Here is a 25291-nt window from a genome sequence, read left to right as displayed (position 1 = left end):
TCAGTGAAGTAACAAGCAAAATTTGTTTTCAATTCATGAAAATCCCAGACAAGAAATGGGAAGTCTAAGCAAAATATGGGAGCAAACAAAAAATGGAAATTGAAGAATTGGGGAAAAAAGCTCAATAGAGTAGAAATAGATGGATACTTCTTTAACATGATAAAATATATCTATCCAAGACAAAAGTCAGTTATCATGTTTACTGGTGGAATAACCCCTAAAATCAAAACAAGGAAAAGACTCTCTGCTACCACCATGTTTATTATTTTTTGACAGTCTACATCTTTATTTTTCATAACCTACATTTGCCTTCAAATTAGACAGTTTTACACTGAATGACACAAAAGGAAACTTAAATTACCAATGGTTTACATGTAAGCTTGATTCTAGTCTTAATGAAACGAAGTAGAACAAAAAAAAGCCTCAAAGATGATTCCCCATAAAAAAAAAAAAAGATTCCACATTACTCTCCCATTTTGTAAATTGGCAGCTGATAGCCCTCCCTCGAATCTTTGTCTGCTGCTTTTCCATGCGATAGGTTACAAAGCATGTAAAATTCAATCCATAACTAAAGCTAGCTGAAGGGAAATGCAAAGATAGGTATGCACACGGGTCCCCTGACCCCCGTGATAAGGTGAACTGGTTTTTAAATGTGCCACCATTATTTAGCATTATATTGAGGTCCCAACAATGCAATCTCACAAGTCACAGAAATAAAAGTCTGAAAAATGAGGAAAAGATGAGTAAAAGTATTACTATTTTTAGATGATATGAATGAATTCTTGAAAATCCAAGAGATTCAAATGAAAACCTCTTACAAATGGTAAAATAATTCAAAATAATAGGGGGCTTGTATATATATTGCTAGCTTTCTTACATACTAGAAAATTAAATCAGAGTCAGGTTGCAGTTTGTAGCATTTTAATTGGGACATCAAAAATTGCTGCAGCAAGGAAAGCAATCTCTCATAAAAACAAAAGCAGCGTGAAGCTTCCAGGTATGGCAAGTGGATTTTGTAGACATAAAAAAGAAGGCTAGCTGGAGTCCTTTTGACTGGATGGAGTTTGCCCATTTTATGGGGGGCGGTTAGGGTGGGTGGGCTTGTTTTGTACTGGACCAGTTGTTACTAGCTGGAGGCTTGTTTGTTTGTCTAGATCAACATACCCAGCACATACCAAAGTCCCAGACTCCCAAAGGCAGGGAGGTTTTCAGCCTAAACCACATTCGCTTGTCCAAACAATCGAGGGACCAGGATCACGTAAAGAAAGTGCTATACCAGTGGAGGAACTGTTTACCAGTCAACTCCTTCCCACCACCAGAGGCCAACTTTGCAAGCAGGCCTCCCTAAGGATAGGAGGCTTACGTCTGTTATCCTAACTCTTATTTGACACATCTTGATAAAAGGAAAGCCTAATAATGAATCAACATCCCCAAACCACAAAAGGCTCATAAACTATCATAGCGAAAATTCACCAGGGTCAAAGTCACAAGATAAGGACAAACTGGGAAAGAATATTTGTACCTCATATCTCAGACAAAAAGATATTATTATTTCATCTAATAATATCCTTATTATATCAAAATTTCCTGAAAATTGTTACTGAAAGACCATGATGGAAAAAAAATTGACAGAAAAAATATAAATAACTACACCTATCATAAGCTAAAATGTGAATGAAAGCAACACTGGGTAACATTATTCAACTCTCAGATTGGCAGAAGTACAAAGTTAGACAAAAAACTCTGCTGGGAAATGAAATACTCTCATAAATAGCTGGTAGGAGTTCAAACACCTATGCCAAGTGATTTGGCAATATCTATCAAAATTGCAAAAGCAAATACTCTTTGACCCAGCCAAATTCTTGGAATTTACTTGCATTCTATAAAATGACGTACATATAAGGTTAATCATTGCAGCATTATTTGCATTCACAAAATATTAGAAACAACCCAAATGTCCATTGATAGAACTAAATACACCACAGTACATGCATGAAATATAAAACTATGCAGCTGTAATAAATGAACAAGAGAGCACTCTGTGCATTGACATGGAAAGAGCTCTAAAATTATTATAAAATTAAAATAGCAAGGTGGAAAACAGTATACAAACTAATAGAAAATAAGAATACAGTTTGGTATTGGTTTACATATGTGTAAATAGACATTGGAAGATAAGAAAAAAAGCTTTAAAATGGTTTACTTATGAGGGATGAGTAGAAAAATATCAGGAACAGGATGGAAACAAAAATTTTCACTACACTATCTTTTATTATTGTATTTTTGTATCATATGCATTTATTATCTATTTCTTTAAAAAAGCCTACAACTAAAGGCTGAAGCACTGGTGACAGATGACTGCTGAGAAATAATTTTAGCCTGAGATAAAACTCTGCCTCCAGCCCTTTATTCATCTTTGCCTGCTGATGGTAGCCAGCTCAGAGGGGAAAAATTGCATTAAGTACACTGTTTTCCCAAATCAAGTCTAGTGTTTCAGCTGGCTCCATAACTGTCATTAAATTGGAGGGCATGGGATGGACTGAGAAGAGAAGACAGGAAGTAGAAGACTAACTCTTGAGGTGTAAAGATTGTTTATGTCAGGCGCTTTAGCTGTGATTATTGGCAAATGGACCTGAGTAGAAACAGGGAGAGACCCAGAGCCTGTTACGTTTCTGCATGAATTACAGTACCAAAGAAACCAAAAAAGAAGCCAACAAAAGCCTGTTCAAATCCCAAAGCAATCCCTAGATCCCCAAACCTAAACAGCAGGAAGTGAGCTACAAAGGATTTGCAGTCCTCAAGACAGACATGCTCTTCAATGACTACCTCAGCGGTGGCTGTGGTAGAAAATTATTAAGATAATTCCATGGCCAGACTGGGCCATGGAAGGCCATGGACTTGACTGCTACTCCCTGAGAACAGAAGCAGCCCCAGGTGGGCTAACCAAGGCATTCCTTCACTTCAGAGCAGGGGAGTTTCACAATGTTTTTAAGGGGAGTATAACCATTGCTATGGACCAGGGATGATTTTATCTTTCCTATTTTTCCAACTGTATTAGAGTTATCCCATTCCTATTCCATAATTATTAATTGGGTGGCATGGTTGCTGATAACTTGTCCTTTGGTTGCTGGGCCATGAGGACCCAAGTCTGGACCTGCTGTAAAAACTATACATCACCCAGAGATTCCAGACTTCAGACCCGATTGGAGTTTAGGTGAGAAGGATCAAAACACATATTTGGATGGAAAGAATGCCATTTGTTCCCTTCTACTAAGCAATGGAACCTATTGGATGCTCAGTCTCACTTACAGCTAGGTGTGGCCATGTGACTAAGTTCTGGTCAACAGAATATGAAGAGAAGTGATAAGTGGAACTCGGAAGCCAGCATGCACATTCTTTCCCTCTGTCTCCATCCTGATCATTGGATGAAGCTGTGAGCCATGGAGTATGTAAATACACAATGACCGGGAAACTCTTTCCCACTATCAGCAGTAGCTAGACCAGGGAACTCCAGCCCACTAACTGCAGCAATTGGTCAACAAGCCGGTCATGATCTACAGCAGCAATTCCAGGAAGTGAAAGCACAATCCCTGTAACAACCCAAAACAGCCAAACTTGATCTATAACTGACAGCTTCCCTACCTTTATCCCCCCATTTTCATCTTAAGAGGAACCAGAGGAAGCCAGCTATGCTCCTCCAACCAATTACATAGGATGCTCGCATCTGTTAGCCTGCCTCCAGCCTTCCCATGCCAACAGCCTCCAATGAAGGAATACTTTGAAGTCTTCCCTTTCTGCCACTATAAAGCTTTCCCACTCAACTGTCTACCTTTGAGTCTCTGTCAAACACAAGGGATGGGGGTTATAGTAAGCTCTGAATAAGTAGCCTTTGTTTGTTCTCAGTTGGGTGTTCTTTATTTCCAAAGATGTGATGGCTGAAACGCCATCTTGGAAACCAAAGATGATGTGAGGGCAGAAATGTAGAAGCAGCCTGGGTCCCAGGTGACAGTGAAGTTGCCATACCAGTCTTGACTTACCTCCGTTGTGACTTCACACGAGGAGAAATACACTTTATTTTTGTTTAAAGTGTTTGTTCTTCTGGATCTCTGTTACATGCAGACAGACTAAATTCTAACTACTGAAGACAGGAAAGAAGTATTTTCCATCTTTTAAAAAACTATCCTGATAAATGCTATTATGAGCCAAGTTTTCAAATTCAGACTGTACCCTATACAACCATTTATTTAAACAAAAGGAAGCATAATGACAGTAATTTAAAACATTTGGATTGTAATTTATAGAAATTTCACCTACATTTTCAAATCTATTTATCAGAAGAATGAAAATATTTCTATGCTTTAATTTATTGCCAATACTCCACAGTGTTTTAAACAAGGCTCATTTTCCCCCTTAGAAAAATCAAAATCAGTAACATGATTGCATATAGAGAAATTAGAATATAATAGGTGAGGTAGGATTATTGTTTAACATATCAAATTTTCCCTCTTCTTTTTTTCCAGCAGCTAACCAGGTGTTTTAATTCCTGGTTTTGGGATTGTGGGTTGGGAAAAATGCAAGCGCAGCCTAAAGACTATTTTTTTTTTTCCTATTCAGGTTCAAATTGGACTGATTGAAGAAATGATACTAGGATATGAGAGGGATAGAAGGGAGAGTTTTTTAGAAACATTAAGAAGAGAAAATGGCTTCCAATGTCCAGGAAGAGAAGTCTGTGCATCTCTTGAACAGTGAGGCATAAACTCTACTGCTAAGCAGTGTCTTGGGAAAATGGAAACATCTTTCAGGAAATAGCTGCGTGTACACCTACAAACACTGATGCACTGGGATACATTTACCCATCCCTAGAGAGGCAAGAAAATAGCAAAACAACTGGACCACCAGGGACCATGTAAATTGGGTATGTTGGCATTAATTTATGTGGGCAGTTTACTCCATGAAATCCAGGACCTTTCTCTCAGGTAAGTGGTCCCCTCAAACAAGAGTTGAATTTAGGGGCTGTGATGGTTAAGTTCCTGTGTCTACTTGACTAGGTTATGAAGTCCAATTGTTTGGTCAAACGAACACTGGTCTGATTGTTACTTAAGGGGATTTCACAAATTTAAATCTTTAGTCAGTTGATTGCATCTATGGCTGATGATATCTACAATCAACAAAAGAGGCTGCCTTCAGCAATGAGAGGAATTTCCTCATTCAAACAGATGAAAGCCTTAAAGGAAGATTTCAGTAGTCACAAAGAAGAATTTCTCTCTGCTTCAGCCAGCCAGTTTCTCCCGAGGAATGCACTGAGCTCCCAACTTCCAGAATATTCTATGGAATTTGGAACTGCCAATCCCCATGGTTGCATGAGCCAATTCCTATAATAAATCTCTTACTATTTACACACACACACACACATATATATAAATATCCTGTGGGTTCTGTTTCTCTGGAGAATCCTGACTAGTAGAGGACCAAAATAGGAAGAAAACACTGAGAAATGAACTTAATTTTAGTTTGGAAAATAAATTACCTATGTCTTAGATGTTTGCTTTTTTTCCACTAAGATTCATATCCATCATTAGGACGCACAAAAAGATCATTAAAACACACACTAGAAGGCGATTTGTGCTTTGGGAGGTATAAAGAGTAGGCAGGAAATATATATGAGGGGAACTTACACTTTTAAATGGGAAGGAATTCCTGTTTTCAGTTTAGTGGAAATGGTGGAAGGACCATGGATGTTTAACCCAGAGAAGAGAAGATGGTTCTCTCCGAGAATTATCAAGGAGAAAAAGGTCAAACGAGAGGTACAATTGTTGGATGCTTAATGTGTGGCATGAACCAAGGGCATACACAGTTTCTTTCTTCCCGGGGTATTTTTTTTATTGTTGGGGCATTTTAACAATTGGAGTCAGATGAAGGATTAGAAGCAAGTGGACAAGGTCCAGGTATTCTATTTGGGAGGATAAAGTAAAATCTTACCTTTTTTCTTTATTTGCCCTATAGGCCTAGAAAGTACTGCAATCATTCTGTATTTCAATTTCCAAATATATAAAACAGGAGAATAATACTCTCTACTTCATGCTTTTTGTAGGATTAAATAAGACCATGAACATAAAAGGCTTAGTATAATGCCAAGTATAGTAAGTGCTCAATAAACATTTCTATAATTTTAATATTCCATAAAAATGGATAATCATACCTTATAATATTTTATCAATGACTTTAAACATGTAACAATATAGCATGCATGTTTCCATTTCAGTGGTAAATTTCTGCAAGCCTGAAACTTATTTATTATGGAACCATTTATTTCTAATGTTTATCTACTTGCCAACTGTTATATCAAATGTGAACATCACAAACCACTGGTTCAATGGTTGCTATTTTCACAGTCTTGTTTTCAAATTTATTATTATCAGAAAAATTAAATTATAATATTTATATTTATTAAATTCAATTTCTCCTAGATCAATCATACTGGTTTGAAAGAGGATTTCCAAAATGTTTGTCATAATTAAAAAATAATTGGGAAATGTACCCATTTAAAAAGAAGTATGGGAGTTGGGAGTTCTGCTTTGGGTAATGATGAACTAGATAACTCAGAACCATTCTTCTGATAAGAACAACTAGAAAAGCTGGATAGAATATTTAAGATATCGAAGAGCTAACAAGGCAGAGAGGAAGCATGGCCAAGACTCAGGAGGTGGAACTACATAAAGGGGACTTCCCTTTTCCCTTGGGGTCACCTGCCAATTATGGAAGTGTCTGAGAGGGTGAAAAGCTGAACAAAGTTTTTCACAGATGTCAGGGTTACCTGGAAAAAAGTTGAATGCAAGTGTGCAGGGGGTGGAGAGGATGGGCCGGAGGGTGTCCTGGACAAGTTTTCACGTTTTATGTTGTACTGTAGGGACAAGAGCCTCAAAGAAAGAATAAAGTGGAAACAAACCTGGTTCACTAAGGAACTGAAGCCCAGCTTCAAACCATCGCATTCTCTGAATCTGAATTAAAGTGATTTGGGATGAGTGGTGTCCTAGCTACCTGCCAGTAGTAAATATAAATTCTCTCTCTGTTAGCTAACATCATGCAGATCTCACAATATTACTACAATTTCCCTATTCAACATCTAATTCTGTTATGCAATAAAAATAACATATATGAGTAGAAATGATAATATGATAGAAACCAAAAAATCAACCCAAAGGGAATCTATTGAAGTTATCAGAGACAGGTTTTTAAATAACTATATTGAATATGCTAAAGGAAATAAAAGACAGTATTGGAAACTATGGTAAATAATTGCAAATGGATATATAAAGATGTATTTGTTTGTTAATGATGCCAGAAAGCAATATATCAGAAATGGGATGGCTTTTATAAAGGGAACATTTACATGTTACTTGTAACATTACAAGGTTACAGTTCTAAGGCCATAAATATGTCCAAACTAAGGCATCCAGAGAACAATACCGGCTCAAGGAAGGTCAATTTGGGAAGGCATGTGACTGGCATTTACTGGTCCTTTTTCCCAGTTCCATGGCTTCCAGCTTCAGATGCCAGTGGTTTCCTGTTTAAGTATCTGTGTGCCTTCACTTAGTTCCTCTGGGACAAGACTCTGGGTTCTGGCTTGCTTAGCATCTCACGGGAAGGCACATGGGGACATTTGCTGGGCTCTGCCTGTGGCACTCCAAGCATTTCCAAACCTCTGTGTCTCTGTCAGCTCTCAAGCAACTGTTAGCCAAGTGTCTACATCTGAGCTTTCTCCAAATTGTTTCCCCTTTTAAAGGACTCTAGCAAACCAATCAAAGCTTACCTGAATGAGCGGAGTCACGTCTCCATCTAATTAAAAGACCACAGCCAAAATTGGGCATACCGCGTCCCTGTTTAATCTAATCAAAAGTTTCTACCTTATGGTATTGAATCAGGATTAAAAGAAACAACTACCCCCATAAGATTGGATCAGGATTAAAACATGGCTGAGCACATAATAGCTTCAAACTGGCACAAAAGAGATAACCAAAAGTAAATTCTAAAATTAAAAAAATATAGCTGAAATTAAGAACCCAATGGATGGGTTTAACAGCAGATAAGACATAGAAAAAGAGAGTGAACTGGGGGAAAGTTTCCAAGGAAGCAAACAGAATGAAGTATATAGAGAGAAAAGGACAGAAGATGTTTTAAAAAGGCATTATAAGGAAAATAGCAAGGATCACTATATCCAGAAAGAGAGGAGAGAGAATGGAGTAGAGGCAGATTTGAAGATACTAGCCAAGCATTTTCAAAACTAATGAAAATGATATGAAACCATAGATTCAAGAAACTTTCTGACTACTAAATAGTTTAAATCGAATGAAGAATCTTCTATGTCCATCATAAACTACAGGAGACCAAAGACAAAATTTTGAAAATAGCCAGAGATGAGCAAAAGACAAAACCTACAAAGAAACAATAGCAACACTAACAAAGAACTTCCCCAGTTTTCAGCAATCTTAATGGACTTTAAAAGCTCAGAAATATTGGCTTTTCATTTTCTTTATGAATATATCTTAAATTCCAAAGTTGTGGAAAAGATATGAAGTACCAAATTGAGCTGGATGGTAAGGTGACATTTGTGGGGATGGAAACATGGAGAGAACCAAAATAAAGAGGAAATAAAGGTAGACAGAGAATAAGATAAGTTGAGAATCTGTGGGGAAAAGAGCTCAAGTGAAAGGACTAAAGTGAGAAGCAGCTCTTCTTTGTTCTTGGAATTGCTGAAGACCAAGGGAGAAGGGGAAGGAATAGAGAAAACCTAGAAAGGAAATACTTAATGGGGGTCCTAGAAAATGTAGAAGAAAGAAAAGAGAAAAAAGAATGCCTGTAAACAGTTGCAAGAGAAGGCAGGTGCTTCCCTCCAAAGCCCCACCACCAGGATTCTGTAATTAACATTTTTTTAAGGTTTCAACTTCAAATTTAAAAAAAATATTTTTATCAATAAATTTTCACACGTACAGTTCACCCATAGTGTAGCATCAGTGGCTCACAAAATCATTACATAGTTGTGTATTCATCACCATGATCATTTTGTAGAACATCTGCATTACTCCAGAAAAAGAAACAAATAAAACCTCATACATTCCATACCCCTTACCCCTCCCTCTCATTGACCACTAATATTCCATCTACTGAATTTATTTTACCCCTTATCCCCTTATTATTATTTATTTCCTGCCCATACTTTTTTTACTTACCTGTCCATACCCTGGATAAAAGGAACATCAGAAACAAGGTTTTCACAATCACACAGTCACGTTCTAAACGTTATATCTTTATACAATCATCTTCAAGAATCAAGGCTGACCTAAACATTAGAGCTAAGACCATAAAACTTTTAGAAGAAAATGTAGGGAAATATCCTACAAAACATGTAATAGGAGATGGTTTCCCAGATCTTACACTCAAAGCATGAGCACCGATGAAATAAATAAATAAATGGGAACTCCTTAAAATTAAACACTTTTGTGCATCAGAGAAATTTGTTAAGAAATTTAAAAGGCAATCTACATAATGGGAGATTATATTTGGAAACCACATATCAGATATAGGTAGGTTTAGTATCCAGAAAATAAAAAGAGATTCTTCAATTCAACAACAAAAAGACAAACAATCCAATTTAAAAAAGGGCAAAAGACATAAACAGACACTTTTCAGAAAAGGAAAAACAGATGGCTAAAAGGCACATGAAAAGATGCTTAACTTCACAGGCTCTTAGGAAATGCAGATCAAAACCATAATGAGATATCATCTGACACCCACTAGAATGGCCATAATCAAAAAAACAGAAAACAACAAGTGCTGGAGAGGATGCAGAGAAAGAGGCACATTTATCCACTGTTGGTGGGAATGTAAAATGGCACAACCACTGTGGAAGGCAGCTTGGTGGTTCCTCAGGAGGCTAAGTATAGAATCGCCATATGACCCAGCAAACCCATTGCTAGGTATCTCTTCAGAGGACCTGAGGGCATGGATACAAGCAGACATTTTTACACCAATGTTTATAGCAGCATTATTTACAATTGCCAAGAGATGGAAACAGCCCAAATGTCCATCAACGGATGAGTCATTAAACAAGCTGTGGTATATACATATGATGGAATAGTATGTAGCTGTGAGACAGAATAAAGTCATGAAACATGTAACAACGTGGATGGATCTTGAGGACATTATGCTGAGTGAGATTAGCCAGAAACAAAAGGACAAATACTGTATGGTCTCACTGATACGAACTAACGTTAATGAGTGAACTTGGAGAATTGAAGTTAAAAACACAAGTTATCAGGAGATAGAAATAGTGTAGATATTGGGTAATCGGAGCTAAAGGGATACAGATTGTGCAACAGGACTGATTGTAAAAATTCAGAAATGGGTAACACAATACTGCTTGATTGAAGCACAATAATGTAAGCACACTGAATGAAGCTGAACGTAAATATGATAGAGGGAGAAGAGCTGGGAGCACATATGAAACCAGAAGGAAAGACAGATGATAAAGACTGAGATGGTATAATCTAGGAATGCCTAGAGTGGACAACAATGGTGATTAAATGTACAAATTTAAAAAAATGCTTTTGCATGAGGGAGAACAAATGAATGTCAACATTGCAGGATGCTGAAAATAGATGATACACAGGAAAAAGTACAATCAATGCAAGCTAGGGTCTGTAGTCAACAGTAACACTGTGACATGCTTCCACTGAATGTAACAAAGGCATGATGCCAAAACTAAATGTCAACAGGTAGGGGGTATGGGAGGGGTATGGATTCTGTGTGGAAGAAAAGGAAATATCTTCATATAGATTATGGGGGCAAAGGCATGTCTATACATTTAGGTTGGATTGGGTGATATGTGAAGAAAACTGTTTAAAAATGAACACAGAGAAACATGTGCTAGAGAAAATGCAGAGAAAGAGAGGTACCTTTTCACTTGGAGGGAGGGCAGTGTGGTGGCCCCACAGAAGGCCAGGGGTGGGGTTGCCATGTGATCCTGAGACCCTGCTGCTAGATGTCCACCTGGAGGAACTGGGTGTGGGGACAGGAATGGACATTTGCACAGGTGTCTATGGTGGCAGTGCTCCCGATTCACTGTGGCTGGAGGTGGCCTAAGGGCACAATGACTGAGGAATGGAAGGGGGAACTGTGGTGTTTACATACAATGGACTACTGAGCAGCTATAGAAGGAATGAAGTTGTGAGGCAAGCAACAAGGTGAATGAGACTTAAAGACTGTATGTTGAATGAAATGTCAGAAACAAAAAGACTAATATTATCATGCCTCAGTCATATGGACTAACTATAATATAAAAACTCGATGAACTGACATCAAGAGCATGGGTTATCAGTTTGGGGCCTATTGTAAAGGGTCCTAGATTGTAGGCTGTTACAGCAGTCACATCTACTCTAGAGTTGTCACTGTTATTTCTAAAATCTGAGATACTGAGTGTTTGTTTATAACCTTGCCATTCCCAGAAACTTTGGGTATTTATGTGACACCTGAGACTCAGAGCTAGAGCTCTGAAGCTATGAAAGTCAGCATTACCCCATACAGAAACTGTTTAAAAAGTTTAAAAAGTGATCAGACATCGAGCAGAGATATGAATGAAGCTGATCTGGATAGCACTAAGGTAAATTAGAATACAGGGTAAAGAATGATATTGTCCATATTTTAAAACTTCAACCTTGATGTGAGACTCAAGGGAAAGGTGTTTATTTGGTCCAAAATTTATATTGTGGCTAGTGCATTTCCTAATTTAACTTGTATCGTCAGTTTGGTTGAACAGCGTAAGTACATGGAATCTTGAGTAAGGCATGAGATTTTGTTGGTTTTTCCAAGTTAGTGTGATGCCCTGATAAATCCCAGAGTAATTTGGACAGTGAATAAAGAAGTATTTGCAAAGTCCCCTTGGGGAAATGGGGAGATAGGGGGAAATCTTCAGCTTCCCCATTTGGAGAATTTCTGATATTCTCGCAAACACTGGAGACAACCAAATGAACAGGCTGAACCTTAGATCTTGGGGGTTGCCCTGTGAAACTTATTCCTGCTAAGGAAAGGCTAAGTCTACTTAAAATTAGGCCTAAGAGTCACCTCCAGAGAACCTCTTTTGTTGCTCAGATGTGGCCTCTCTCTCTAAGACAAGTCGGCAAGTGAACCCACTGCCCTCACTCCCTATGTAGGACATGACTCCCAGGGGTGTAAATCTTCCTGGCAATGTAGGACAGAACTCCTGGATGAGCTGGGATGTGGCATCAAGAGATTGAGAAAACCTTCTTGACCAAAAAAGGGAAGAGAGAAATGAGACAAAATAAACTGTCAGTGGCTGAGAGATTTCAAACGGAGTCGAGAGGTTATCCTGGAGGTTATTCTTATGCATTATATAGATACCCCTTTTTAGTTTAGTATTGGAGTGGCTGGAGGGAAGTACCTGAAACTGTAGAGCTGTGTTCCAGGAGCCTTGATTCTTGAAGATGACTGTATAACGATATAGCTTTTACAGTGTGACTGTGTGATTGTGAAAACTTTGTGTCTGTTGTTCCTTTTATCCAGGGTATGGATAGATAAGTAAAAAAAAGTATGGATACAAAAAAAATAAATAATAGGGGGACAAAGGGTAAAGTAAATTGAGTAGATGGAAATATTAGTGGTCAATGAGAGGGGTATGGTATGTATGAGTTTTTTCTTTTTCCTTTTTATTTCTTTTTCTGGAGTGATGCAAATATTCTAAAGAATGATCATGGCGATGAATACACAACTATGTGATGATATTGTGAGCCCCTGATTGTACACCATGTATGGAATGTTTGTGTGTGAAGATTTTTTAATAAAAATATCTTTTTTAAAAATACTACACAGCCTTAGTTAACCTACCTCTTTTGTAAGTCTTAAACATCGGTAATACTGCAATACTAGTGGTCAGTAAGAGGTATGGGTAAGGTATGGGATATTTGGGGTTTCCCTTTTATTTCTTTTTCTGGAGTGATGCAAATATTCTAAACATGATCAATGTGATGAATACACAACTGTGTGATGACACTGTGAACTACTGAATGTATACTTTGGACGGATGGTATGGTATGTGAATATACTTCAATAAAACTACATTTAAAAAAAAAAGAATCAAGGCTGTGGAACACAGCTCAACAGTTTCAGGTACTTCCCTCTAGCTACTCCAATACATCATAAACTAAAAAGGATACCTACATAATTTATAAGAATAACCTCCAGGATAACCTCTTGACTATGTTTGAAATCTGTTAGCCACACAAATTTTATTTTGTCTCATTTCTCTCTTCCCATTTTTGGTCAAGGCTCTCTCAGTCCTTTGATGCCGAGTCCCAGCTCTTCCCTGGGATTTCTGTCCCATGTTGCCAGGGAGATTTACACCCCTGGGAGTCACATCCCACGTAGATAGGAGGGCAGTGAGTTCACCTGATGGGTTGGCTTAGAGTCAGCTTCAAATTTATTGCACACTGTTGTAGGCAATTCCTAAGTCTTCAAAATATAAAGTTTAGTAGCACCCCAGTACACCTTTGAGGAATGCAGAGATTCAACAACTATATAAAGCCAATTTTGTAGATATACTTAAGAAGAAATAGTAATTTGGGTGAGAAAAAGATGTCACTGGAGGGTTTGGGATGGACATTAAGGCATAAGAAAAGAAGCACGAAAATATGGTCATCATAAAAATTTCCACTCTAGCTTCCTTAGTCACCATGCCTTCAGCCTATCTTCTCTCTCTCTAGTTTTTCCATTTTATATTTGCAACTTTTTCACTCCTTTGCCTCTAGTTCACCCCTTTCCATCTTCTGCAGAGTATAAACTTAATTTTCTTGGGGAGAATTTTAGCAAAGTTATCACTAAAGCATGAAAAGTCCAACTGATCCAATAATTCTACTCACAGAAATTTATACTAAGGAAGTAGTGATGCTTTAAAAAAAATTATTACTTAAATATTATTTACATTTGCAGAAAAATTTAGAACTTAAATCCTCAACAATAGGGAACTGCTGAAGTAAATTAAAATTCACCTATAAGAAGTTATTAAATCTTTAAAACTTATTTGTGAAGCAATGTTTAATAAAAAGTTAATAATATATATTTATCTAACATGTAAGTTTGTCCCACTGCAGCGAGTAAAACATCCTATTCACTGGGTGAAAAGGACCTGCTTTGTATATGCACACTTCAGTGCAATTAAAAATATACCATAATTATAATTTCAGAACTTCAGAATTTGAACAGATACCAGTGTCCCCTTTTTTAACATGAGAAGAGAAATTTTCTTTGAAAATCATCTGAAGCTTGGACAAAAGTTCCATAGGCTCACCCCATCAAGTCTTCCTGATTCAGTTGCACACGGGAAACTTCAACTCAACCTTTAGGAGAAGACATTCCAGTTGACCTGATCTCATCAAGCGGGAGAATGGTGCTGGAATCACAGTGTGGGAGTTAAGAAGTCGTTTCTTTTACACAAGTTACCCCATATGCCTAGTTCTGTTACTACCATTGACCTCCCTGGGTCCAAGCCCCCACACACACATTAACCTGGTTCTGAATTTTGTGCTTAAATTTGTACTAGTCTTTCTTGAAGACTCTTTCCTGAAGAGTTCTGATCGAGAACCTTGGAAATAATGAGAAAAACATCAGCTTGAATCCTGCCCTTTACACCGAGTTTATTTTTAGCCACAGCTTCCATCATTGCCACTGCTATGGCACGAGCACACAGCCATCATCAGTAGCATTTTGACAGCCCCCAAGCCATCTCTTATTGCATCTTTTTTTAAAAAAAAAAAATCTTTATTTGTACTATTCACTACCTACAACAGGGATCACTGTATTATACAGTTCCATGCTTCATCTTCTAACTTTCCTTCAAGTAACATACATGACCCAAAACGTCCCCTTTCAACCACATTCATAAACATAATTCAGCACTGCTAGTTATGCCCGCAATAATGTCTTACTTGCACCACTATCCCTTTTCAAACATTTACAAGCAAGCGAAGTAGAAATTCTGCACAAATTAAGCATTGTCTCCCCATTCTCTAACCCCAATCTACCCCCAGGTAACCTGAATTCTAGATTCTAACTCTTATGAGTTTGCTTATAAGAATTGGTTCATATCGGTGAGATCATACAATATTTGTCCTTATGTGCCTGGCTTAGTTCATTTAACATAATGTCCTCAAGGTTCACCCAGGTTGTCACAGGCATCAGGTCATCATTCTTTCTTATAGCTAAGCAACATTTCGTGGTTATTGTTCTAGTTTGGTAGCTGCTGGAATGCAATATACCAGAAACAGAATGGCTTCTAAAAAGGGGAATTTAATAAGTTGCTAGTTTACAGTTCTAAGGCTGAGAAAATGTCTCAAGTAAACAAGTCTATAGAAACGTCCAATCACAGGCATCCAGGGAAAGATACCTTGATTCAGGAAAGCCGATGAAGTTCAGGGTTTCTCTCTCAAGTAAGAAGGACCTTGGCGAACACAGTCAGGGCTTCTCTCTCAGCTAGAAGGGCACATGGTGAAGACGGCGTCATCTGCTAGCTTTCTCTCTTGGCTTCCAGTTTCTTGAAGCTCCCTAGGAGACGTTTTCCTTCTTCCTCTCCAAAGGTCACTGGCTGGTGGACTCTGCTTCGTGACGCTGCAGCATTCTCTGCTCTCTCTGAATCTCCCAAATATTTCCTCTCCAGGAACTTCTCAAGACCCACCCAAGTGGGTGGAGACATGTCATCACCTAATCCAGTTTAACAACCACTCTTGATTAAATCACATCTCCAGGGAGATGATCTGATTACAGTTTCAAACATACAGTATTGAATAGGGATTATTCTGCCTTTATGAATTGGGATTTAGATTAAAACATGGCTTTTCTAGGGGACATACATCCTTTCAAACCAGCACAGTTATGTACAAACCATATTTTGTTTATCCATTCACTGGCTGATGAACATTTGGATTTTTCCATCTTTTGGCATTTGTGAATAAGACAGCTATGAACATCAGTGTGCAAGTGTCTGCTTGAGTTCAAGTCCCTGTTTTCAGTTCTTCTAGCTAGTAGTCATATTGCCAGATTATACAGCTATATAGATTATATAGCAATTCTATATTTAGCTTCCTGAGGAAACAACAAATGGCTTCACCATTTTACATTTCCACCAGCAATGAATGAGTGTTTCTATTTCTCCACATCCTCTCCAAAACTTGCGTTTTCTGCTTTTTAAATAATGCCCATTCTAGTGGGTGTGAAACAATATCTCATTGCAGGTTTTGATTTGCATCTCCCTAGTAGCTATTGATGTTGAGCCTCTTTTCATTTGCTTTTTAACCACTTGTATTTCCTCTTTGGAGAAATGTCTATTCAAATCTTTTGCCCATTTTTAACTGGGTTGTTTGTCTTTCTATTATTGAGTTGTAGGGTTTCTTTATGTATCTTGAATAGTAAACCCTTACTGGATAAGTGATTTTCTAATATTTCTTCCCATCGAGTAGGTTGCCTTTTCACTTTCATGACAATATCCTTTGAAGCAGCAAAGTTTCTAACTTTGAGGATGTCCTATTTATCTATTTTTTTCTTTCATTGCTTGTGCTTTGGATAGAAAGTCTAAGAAACCATTGCCTACTACAAGATCTTGAAGACGGTTCCCTAGATTTTCTTCTAGGAGTTTTATGATCCAACTTTTTTATTTATGTCTTTGATCCATTTGAGTTCATTTTTGTATAAGGCATGAGATATAGGTCCCCTTTCATTCTTTTGCATGTGGCTATCCAGTTCTCCCAGCACCAGCTGTTGAAGAGACAATCCTGTCCCAGTTGATTGGGCTTGGCAGCCTTGTCAAATATCAATTGGCAATAGATATAAGGGTCTATTTCTGAACTCTCAGTTTGATTCCATTAGTCAATATCTCTGTCAAATCCCATGCTGTTTTGACTGCTACAGCTTTGTCATATGCTCTAAATTCAGGAAGCATGAGTTCTCCGATAGACAGGAGACAGACTTTCTATAATTCACCTTTTAGCTACCATGCCTTTTTTTTTTTTTTTTGCAAGAACATCTAAGGAAAGGGTAAATTCCCTTTTGATTAATAACAATAAATCCTTTATCTGAATCACCATAGCCTTTCCTTCTCACTTTTATTTTTTAACTCTATCTTAAATTAATTTTCTTTTAGCTTTTACTAGTGTCTCTCTTCTGCACACTTGTTTTTAAAAAAAGGCAGAATTCACTTCTGCTTCTTTATAGTCTAACGACATATTTAACTTTAAGATGTACGCATCTTCTCTTCTCTCTCTCTTTTTTTTTTCATGTCAAAATATTGTACCCTCTTTTTTTTTTCATGTCAAGATATTGTACCCCCTGGTCCAAAACAAGTCCTCTGATTAAGCTTGTACCAGTTTCAGATTTAAGTTTCATCTCCTTGATTTCAATCATGAAGAGGATGATGGATTCATCTTGTTTTCTAGTGACCAAAATACAGTCCACTGTAACCTCTGTTAAGAAATCAGCAAGAGATATTTTGCCCACATCTGATGTTTCTCTGTCCATCTCTTTGCTTACTTTGATTTGTTCCCCAAACTGAAATGCCTTTTCCACTGTGGCTTCAAATCCTTCAGTTATTATTCTGGGAGATTCTCTATTTCAGGAGCTCTCTCATGATTAGGACGTTGGAAGAGATCCACCACCAGTTATGTCAACCTGGGCTGCTGCTACTTTTGCTTTTAAGGAGACTGTTGGGTATTGAATTTGCATTTCACAAGACAGCACATTGTCAAAATTGGTAAGCTTGATGTCTCCAGCATCAAAAACAAGTATCTCCATGGTGCCCTTGGGGCTGAGGTGGGTCCTCAGGACTTCCTGCAATCCCTGGTTGCTGACGTTGGTGACCAGTTCCGCTCAGGCTCAAGTCACGTCAGTCTTCGTGGTGGCCACAGCTGACCCCGCAGAGAAAGAGGAGTCCCAGGGCAGTGTGGCCAGAAGGTGATATCCAGGTAATTAACATTTTGATATATTACATATCTATCTATATATACATTAAATCCCTTTTTTTATATGAATGACAAAGTGGCAGCTATCAGTACACTGCATCTGCAAATCCTTAGAGTTCAACATTTATTTACAATTCTTTTTTTTTTCAGCAGCTTACCAGTCACTGAAATAGACAAAACATTATTGTACACCCAATGAAGTTTGACAAATTCATATGGCTGTGTTTTAATTTCCTGGCTGCCAAAGTGAATACCATATAATGGGTTTGATTAAATAATGGGGGGTTATTGGCTCAGTTTTGAGTCTAGAAGAAGTCCAAAATCAAGTCATTATCAAATTGATGCTTTCTCCCAGAAGACTGTGGTGGTCTAGGGCTGGTTTCCAGCAATCCTTGGTGCTTGGCTTTTCTGTCACACAGTGTTCTAGATTGCTAGCTGCCAGAATGCAACACACCAGAGACGGATTGGCTTTTAATAAAAGGGAATTTATTTTGTTAGTTCTTCAGAGGAAAGGCAGCTGACTTTCATCTGAGGTTCTTTCTTATGTGGGAAGGCACAGGGTGATCTCTGCTGGCCTTCTCTCCAGGCCTCTGGGTTCCAACAGCTTTCCCAGGGGTGATTTTCATTCTGCATCTCCAAAAGCCTGGGTTGAGCTGTGAGTGCTGAGATGAAGTATGCTGAGCTGCTTGGGTTGTGCTACGTGGCGCCCTCTCATTTAAGCACTGGCCTATTAAGTTAAATGTCATTCATTGCAGCAGGCACGCCTCCTAGCCGACTGCAGATGGAATCAGCAACAGATGAGGTTCACGTACCATTGGCTCATGTCCACAGCAACAGAACTAGGTGCCTTCACCTGGCCAAGTTGACACCTGAATCTGACTACCACACACGGCAATGCACATGGCAATCTCTCTGGCTTTTTGGTTCCATTGACTCCCAGCTTCTGGCTGCTGCCTGTGTCTTCCACACCTTGTGGTCTTCCCTGCAGACCTTCAGTAATATATCATCCTAATCCGGTCGAGCAACATCTTACCTGAAGTCACCTCATCAAAAGGTCTATGAACTCTAATTACAAAGAGTTCATATCCATGGGAATGGATTGAGCTTAAAAACATTTTTCTGGGGCACATAGTTCCAAGCCACCCCCACTGTGCAAACCAAATTCCTACCAAGATATAGAAAATTCTTCCAGGAAGATGGCATAGTAGGGTAGGCTGGGTTCACCCCTGCTCTGTGGAGCAACAAGAGAAGGGACAGAAAAGACCACCGGAACTGCGGTCCTGGGGGGGGAGTGATGGAGGAGGGTCATTTCACAAGGAGGTCTTGGTAGAGAGAAGTGAAGCAGTCACAATGGGAAAAGCAGGGTGAGTCTGTTCAGACATGGCTCCATCACGGGTGGGCGGCAGCAACACGGCAAGTGTGGATTCAAGGGAACAGACCACCCAGCAACAAGCTGGGGAGAACTGCCCATGTGGCTCCACAACCTTGGGGAGCCCAGGCACATGCCTAGCCTGGCCACCATGAGGGTCTGTGCCTGCCAGGCACTGGGGTCAGTTGCTCCGCCAGGTGCCACAAGCGGCCACCTGTCAGAAGCTATAGGCTGCAGTTCCGAAGGGTGCTGGGTGCTGTGGTAGCTGCTGGGCATTGTGATCAGCTTCCCCATCTCATGTGCTAAATAGCTAGAGATGTCCTAGAAAAGAAGAGCAGCGTGAAAGGATTACACTTCCTGACTTTAAAGCTTACTATAAGGCCACAGTAGTCAAAACAGCATGGTACTGGCACAAAGACAGAAATACTGATCAGTGGAATCAAATTGAGAGTACAGAGATAGACTAACAAATCTATGGTCAAACGATCTCTGATAAGTCCACCAAATCCACTGTACTGGGACAGAAGAGTCTTATCAATAAATAGACATGGGAGAACTGGATATCAATAGCCAAAAGAATGAAAGAGGATCCCTACCTTACACCCTAAACACAAATAAATTCAAAACGGATTAAAGACCTAAATATAAGAGCCAGTACCATAAACTTCCTAAAAGAAAGTATAGGGAAACATTTTCACAACCTAGTAATAGGAGGTAGCTTCTTAAACTCTACATGAAAAGCACAAGCAGTGAAAGAAAAAAATCTGATAAATGGGAACTCCTTTAAATAAAAAGCTTCTGTGCCTCAAAGGAATTTGTCAAAAAGGTAAAGAGGCAGCCATCTTAATGGGAGAAAATATTTGGAAACTACATATCAGATAAAGGCTTGATATCCTGTGTACATAAAGAAATTATACAACTCAACAACAAAAGAAAACCCAATTATAAAATAGGATAAAGATATGAATAGACATTTTTTTCTGAAGAGCAAATACAAATGGCTAAAAAGCACATGGAGATGTCTATCTTCGTTAGTTATAAGGGAAATATAAATCAAGACTACAATGAGCTATCACACCTATTATCACACCTATAAGAATGGCTGCTATAAAACAAATAGAAAACTACAAATGTTGGAGAGAATATGGAGAAACTGGAACACATATTCACTGATGGTGGGAATGTATACTGTCACTATCGAAGACAGTTTGGTGGTGCCTCAGAAAACTAAATATCAAGTTGCCCTATGGCCTGACAATACCAATACTTGGTATATACCCCAAAGAACTGAAAGCAGTCACAAGAACAGACATTTTTATACCGATGTTCATGGTGGCACTTTTCACAGTTGCCAAAAGATGGAAACTATCCAAATGCCCATCAACAGATGAATGGATAAACAAAATGTAGTATATACATATGATGGAATGTTATGCAGCAGTAGATGAAATGCACAAGACAACATGGATGAACCTTGAGGACATAATGCTGAGTGAAATAAGTCAGACACAAAAGGATAGACACTGTATGATTTTGCTATTATGACTCTGGTAAAAGTCATCTCAAGGGTTTACGCTGTGGAATATAGGGGACCTGGAAGTACACAGAAGTTAGAGAGACAGGAAAGGTTACCCAATGAGGTTGAACTTAAATGTAAGGAAATGGATAGAAGTGATGGGAACTAATCTGTGGGATTATAAGGAACATTGCCATATTGAAGGTGAATATCGATTGAAAAGGGATGTATAATGTCGTGATTACATCTACAAATATAAATAAGTTCTCACATGAACTCCTTCAAAGGTGTAAACTTGTACAAAGAGTCAATAATAGAGGGGTATGGGGGAAAATTAATATTACATGCTATAGTTAATAAGTAGACAGCATCAGTACCACAGTAATACCAGGGTAAATAATTGGGGGCAGAGGAGGGACAAGAGATTGGGGGAGGTTTTGACTTGATACTTGGTGAAGCTTTATTTATCAGCTCTTTTTCTTTTTTGACCAATGAAAATTGTCTAAAATTGAGAACGCTAATGATTGTACAAACAAATGAGGACACTGTAAGACAATTAGCTTACTTTGGACATTATCCATGATACCCAATGGATGGAAAGGGCCTAAGGGTTCAATGACTGAGAAACTAAAAGGCAAATGGAATACTGTGTGGCTACAAAAAAGGAATGACATTGTGAGACATGCAACAAACTGAATGGACCGTGGGGAGAATATGTTGTGCAAAATATGCCAGAAACAATAGAACAAATATGCTATAGTATCTTTTAGAAAATGCTTATAAGACAATTGGAGCCTAGATTTTAAGCTTTTACAGCAGCCATATTTAGTTTGAAATTGTAAATGTATTTCTAGATTCTGAGACACTGAGCTGTATGTATATCAGCTAGTATTTCCCTGGAACTCTGAGTACCTCTGTGGCACCTAAAATTCAGTGCTGGAGTTCTGCAGATCTGAAAGTCAGCATTTCTATATACAATAACAGCTAAAATAATAAAAAAAAGAAATCAGGCTTCAATTAGAGATAAAAAGGAAGCCCATCTGGTTGGAACTAAAGTAAATCAGAATACAGGACAAAAGATGGTAGTGTATGTACTCTAGAGCTCACCGACATATGAGACCAAAGGCAGAAAGGTTTACTGAATCTAGAATCTAATTTTCTATAACACACAATCTAAATCAACCTGTCTGGATGGCTCATTTAAACAACCCAAACACATGGAGCCCAGAATGGGAATGAGGCCTTGTCATTCTGTATAGCTTAATGTAATCCTAGAGACATCCAAAACTATGGTGGGCTGATAAATGCAAAGTATTGGTAGAATCCCTTGAGGGACTGGAGAAAATATATGGGCTGATATGGTAACGCATATTAAACTTTCCATCTGGGAAATACCTGGTGTGCTCGCAAACATTAGGGACTCCAAGAAAATAGGTCAAGCCCTTGATTTTGAGGCTCACCCTTGTGAAATTTACTTCTGCATGGAGAAGTTAAGACTACCTATAATTATGCCTAAGAGCGTTTCCAGGAAGTCTCTTTAGTTGCTCAGATGTGGCCTCTCTCTGTAAACCCAACTCTACAAGGAGAATTATTACTCTCCCTCTACATGGGAAATGACATCCAGAGGTGAAAGTCTCCCTGGCAACGTGGGCCATGACTCCACGGATGAGCCTGCCCTGGCACCGTGGGATCCACAATGCCATCCTGACCAATAGGGGGGAAAGAAGTGTAACAAAATAAGGTATCAGTGGCTATGCCTTTCAATAGAGTTGAGAAGCTATTCTGGAGACTACTCTTATGCAAGCTTCAGCTAGATATTGTTTACTACACAGTTTGCCAAACCTCAACCAATATCATGCCCATTAACCCTAAAGAACATTCAGGGCTCTAACTGAGATTCTATAATAAAGTTTCACACACTAAGTTTACTTTCCAGAAACTTACAACCTCCAGAAGGTTCCTAGACTAGATAAGTCCTGAAACCCAAAGGGGCCAGCCTGTCCAAGAATGTCAACTAATTCCATCCCCCATCTCATATTATCAACAGCCCTTTTCAACATATTTCAACATTCTAACTTTTTTTTAGAAAGGGCATAGCCCAAAGATCCTTACAGAGTGGGAGAAGGATCAAAGGAGAAAGAGTTATAACGGAAGACAGGATTTAACAAACTGAATATGACTGTTGAATCACTATATTGATACTTCTTTTAACCTTTTGTGTTTTGTAGCAGGTGGATGGAAAAACCTGGAACTGTGGAATTTGATAACCCATATCAAACTATGAAATCTGTAAATCTGTTTTTAGCTGCTTGTTGTCATATACTTTGAAAATGATTGCTTTTCTTTTTTTTTTTGTATATGTGTTATATTTCACAATTTAAAAAAGTTAAAAAAAATTAAAATAAAGAGCATGGGACCACTCGAAAAAAATATACAGAAAATTTCCATCACCCCAAAATATTCTGTCATGTCTCTCATCAATCCTCACTCCAAACTGTGCTCCAAAAGCAACTATTTTTCTGATCTTTTGCACAATAGAGTGGGTTTACTTATTTCAGGACTTCATGTAAATGGAATCACACAGCATAAACCCAAGTAATGCTTTTGTCACTCAGCATGTTTTTGGGATTCATCCATGTTGTTGCATGTATCCGTATTCTGTTCCTTTCCATTGTATGAATGTATCAGCCTCTTTATCCATTCTCCTGTTGATTAACCCCTATGCTGTTTACAGTTTGTGGCACTTATAATAAAGTTTCTATGCACATCCTTGAACAAATCTTTTGTGAGCAAATGCTTTATTCTTCTTGGGTAAATACCTAGGAGTGTAATTCTGGTTCAAAAAATGTGTAATTTTATATGAAATGGCCAGTCTTATTTTCAAAGTGATGGTATTACTTTACACTCCCACCAGCAATTATGAGAATTCTGGATGCTGCACATCTTTGACAACATTTAGAATGGTTGGCTTTTGTGAATTTAGCCATGTTGGTGAATGGGTATGGAATTTTTTTTCACTCTATTATTAACACCATGCATTGGTGTGGTATATTTATTACAACGGATTAAAACACATTCTATAATTGTACTATTAACTATAGCCCATGGTTTACATTAGGGTTCACCATTTATGTTTGTTCTAGTTTGCTAGCTGCTGGAACGCAATATACCAGAAATGGAATGGCTTTTAAAAAGGGGAATTTAATAAGTTGCAAGTTTACAGTTCTAAGACCGAGATAATGTCCCTAAAGCAAGTCTATAGAAAGATCCAATCTAAGGCATCCAGGAAAGACACCTTGGCTCAAGAAGGCCAATGAAGTTCAGGGTTTCTCTCTCAAGTGAGAAGGCACATGGCAAACACAGTCAGGGTTCCTCTCTCAGCTGGAAGGGCACATGGCGAACAGGGTGTCATCTGCTAGCTTTCTCTCCTGGCTTCCTGTTTCATGAAGCTCCCCGGGAGGCGTTTTCCTTCTTCATCTCCAAAGGTCTCTGGCTGGTGGACTCTCTGCTTCGTGGTGCTGCAGCATTCTCTGCTCTCTCTAAATCTCCCATTCTCCAAAATGTTTCCTCTTTTATAGGATCCCAGTAAACCCATCAAGACCCACCCGAATGGGTGGAGACACGTCTCCACCTAATCCAGTTTAACAACTATTCTTGACTGAGTCACATCTCCAGGGAGATGATCTAATTACAGTTTCAAACATACATACTGAATAGGGATTAGAAGAAATGGCTGCATTTATAAAATGGGATTAGGATTAAAACATGGCTTTTCTAGAGTACATCCATCCTTTCAAACCAGCACACTTCCCTTTGTAATTAATGAGCTTCTTGTGGGAAGATACTTTGGAATTATTCACATACACTGTTTTCATTATTCTTTCACCCACTAATTTCAGTATCTACTAATGATTCTTTCCTACAACTATTACCATGGTGTTGACCAAATGGGGATCTTCTAGTTCTATCATTCGTTTTATATGTATTAATTGTGACTCTACTATAAGGAAGATCTGTCCCTTCTACCATGTTTACTGAACTATTTTGTTATATCAGTGTGCACACATGTATTTACTCTATTTTATGGGCTATGTCAAGGACATTTGTTCTAATGTTGTTCCTCGTGGACATGAAATAGACTTAACATTGAACAGTTTGTAGTTCATTCTTAGAGAGGAGTAATACGTAGGTTTAAAGAATGAATCAAATCTTTACCACTGGAGTCAGAGAGAATTCAAATTGTGTTAAATGAGAGGGCTAAGATTTAGAAAAGTATATAAAATATGAACCATCTTTAGGAAATGAACAATGATCTTTCTCTCCTTGGACATATCCAAGTGAGATAAGTGATTACTGAACTTCATTCAAGTAGCCTAATAGATATTGGAAAGC

At 38.3% G+C, this 25291-nt stretch overlaps 1 protein-coding gene and 1 pseudogene across 2 annotated transcripts in view; both read right to left on the bottom strand.

The window, feature by feature from the left end:
* Nucleotides 1-25291, bottom strand: part of NRG4 (neuregulin 4) — a 172272-nt gene that overhangs the window by 96318 nt on the left and 50663 nt on the right. The window lies entirely within an intron of this gene.
* Nucleotides 17037-19659, bottom strand: LOC143656562 (T-complex protein 1 subunit zeta pseudogene; annotated as a pseudogene).

Source organism: Tamandua tetradactyla, chromosome 14 (genome assembly GCF_023851605.1).
Source record: "Tamandua tetradactyla isolate mTamTet1 chromosome 14, mTamTet1.pri, whole genome shotgun sequence".
Classification (NCBI taxonomy): Eukaryota; Metazoa; Chordata; class Mammalia; order Pilosa; family Myrmecophagidae; genus Tamandua; species Tamandua tetradactyla.
The sequence above is the reverse complement of the archived record's forward strand: the minus strand, read 5'-3'. Positions and strand labels throughout refer to the sequence as shown.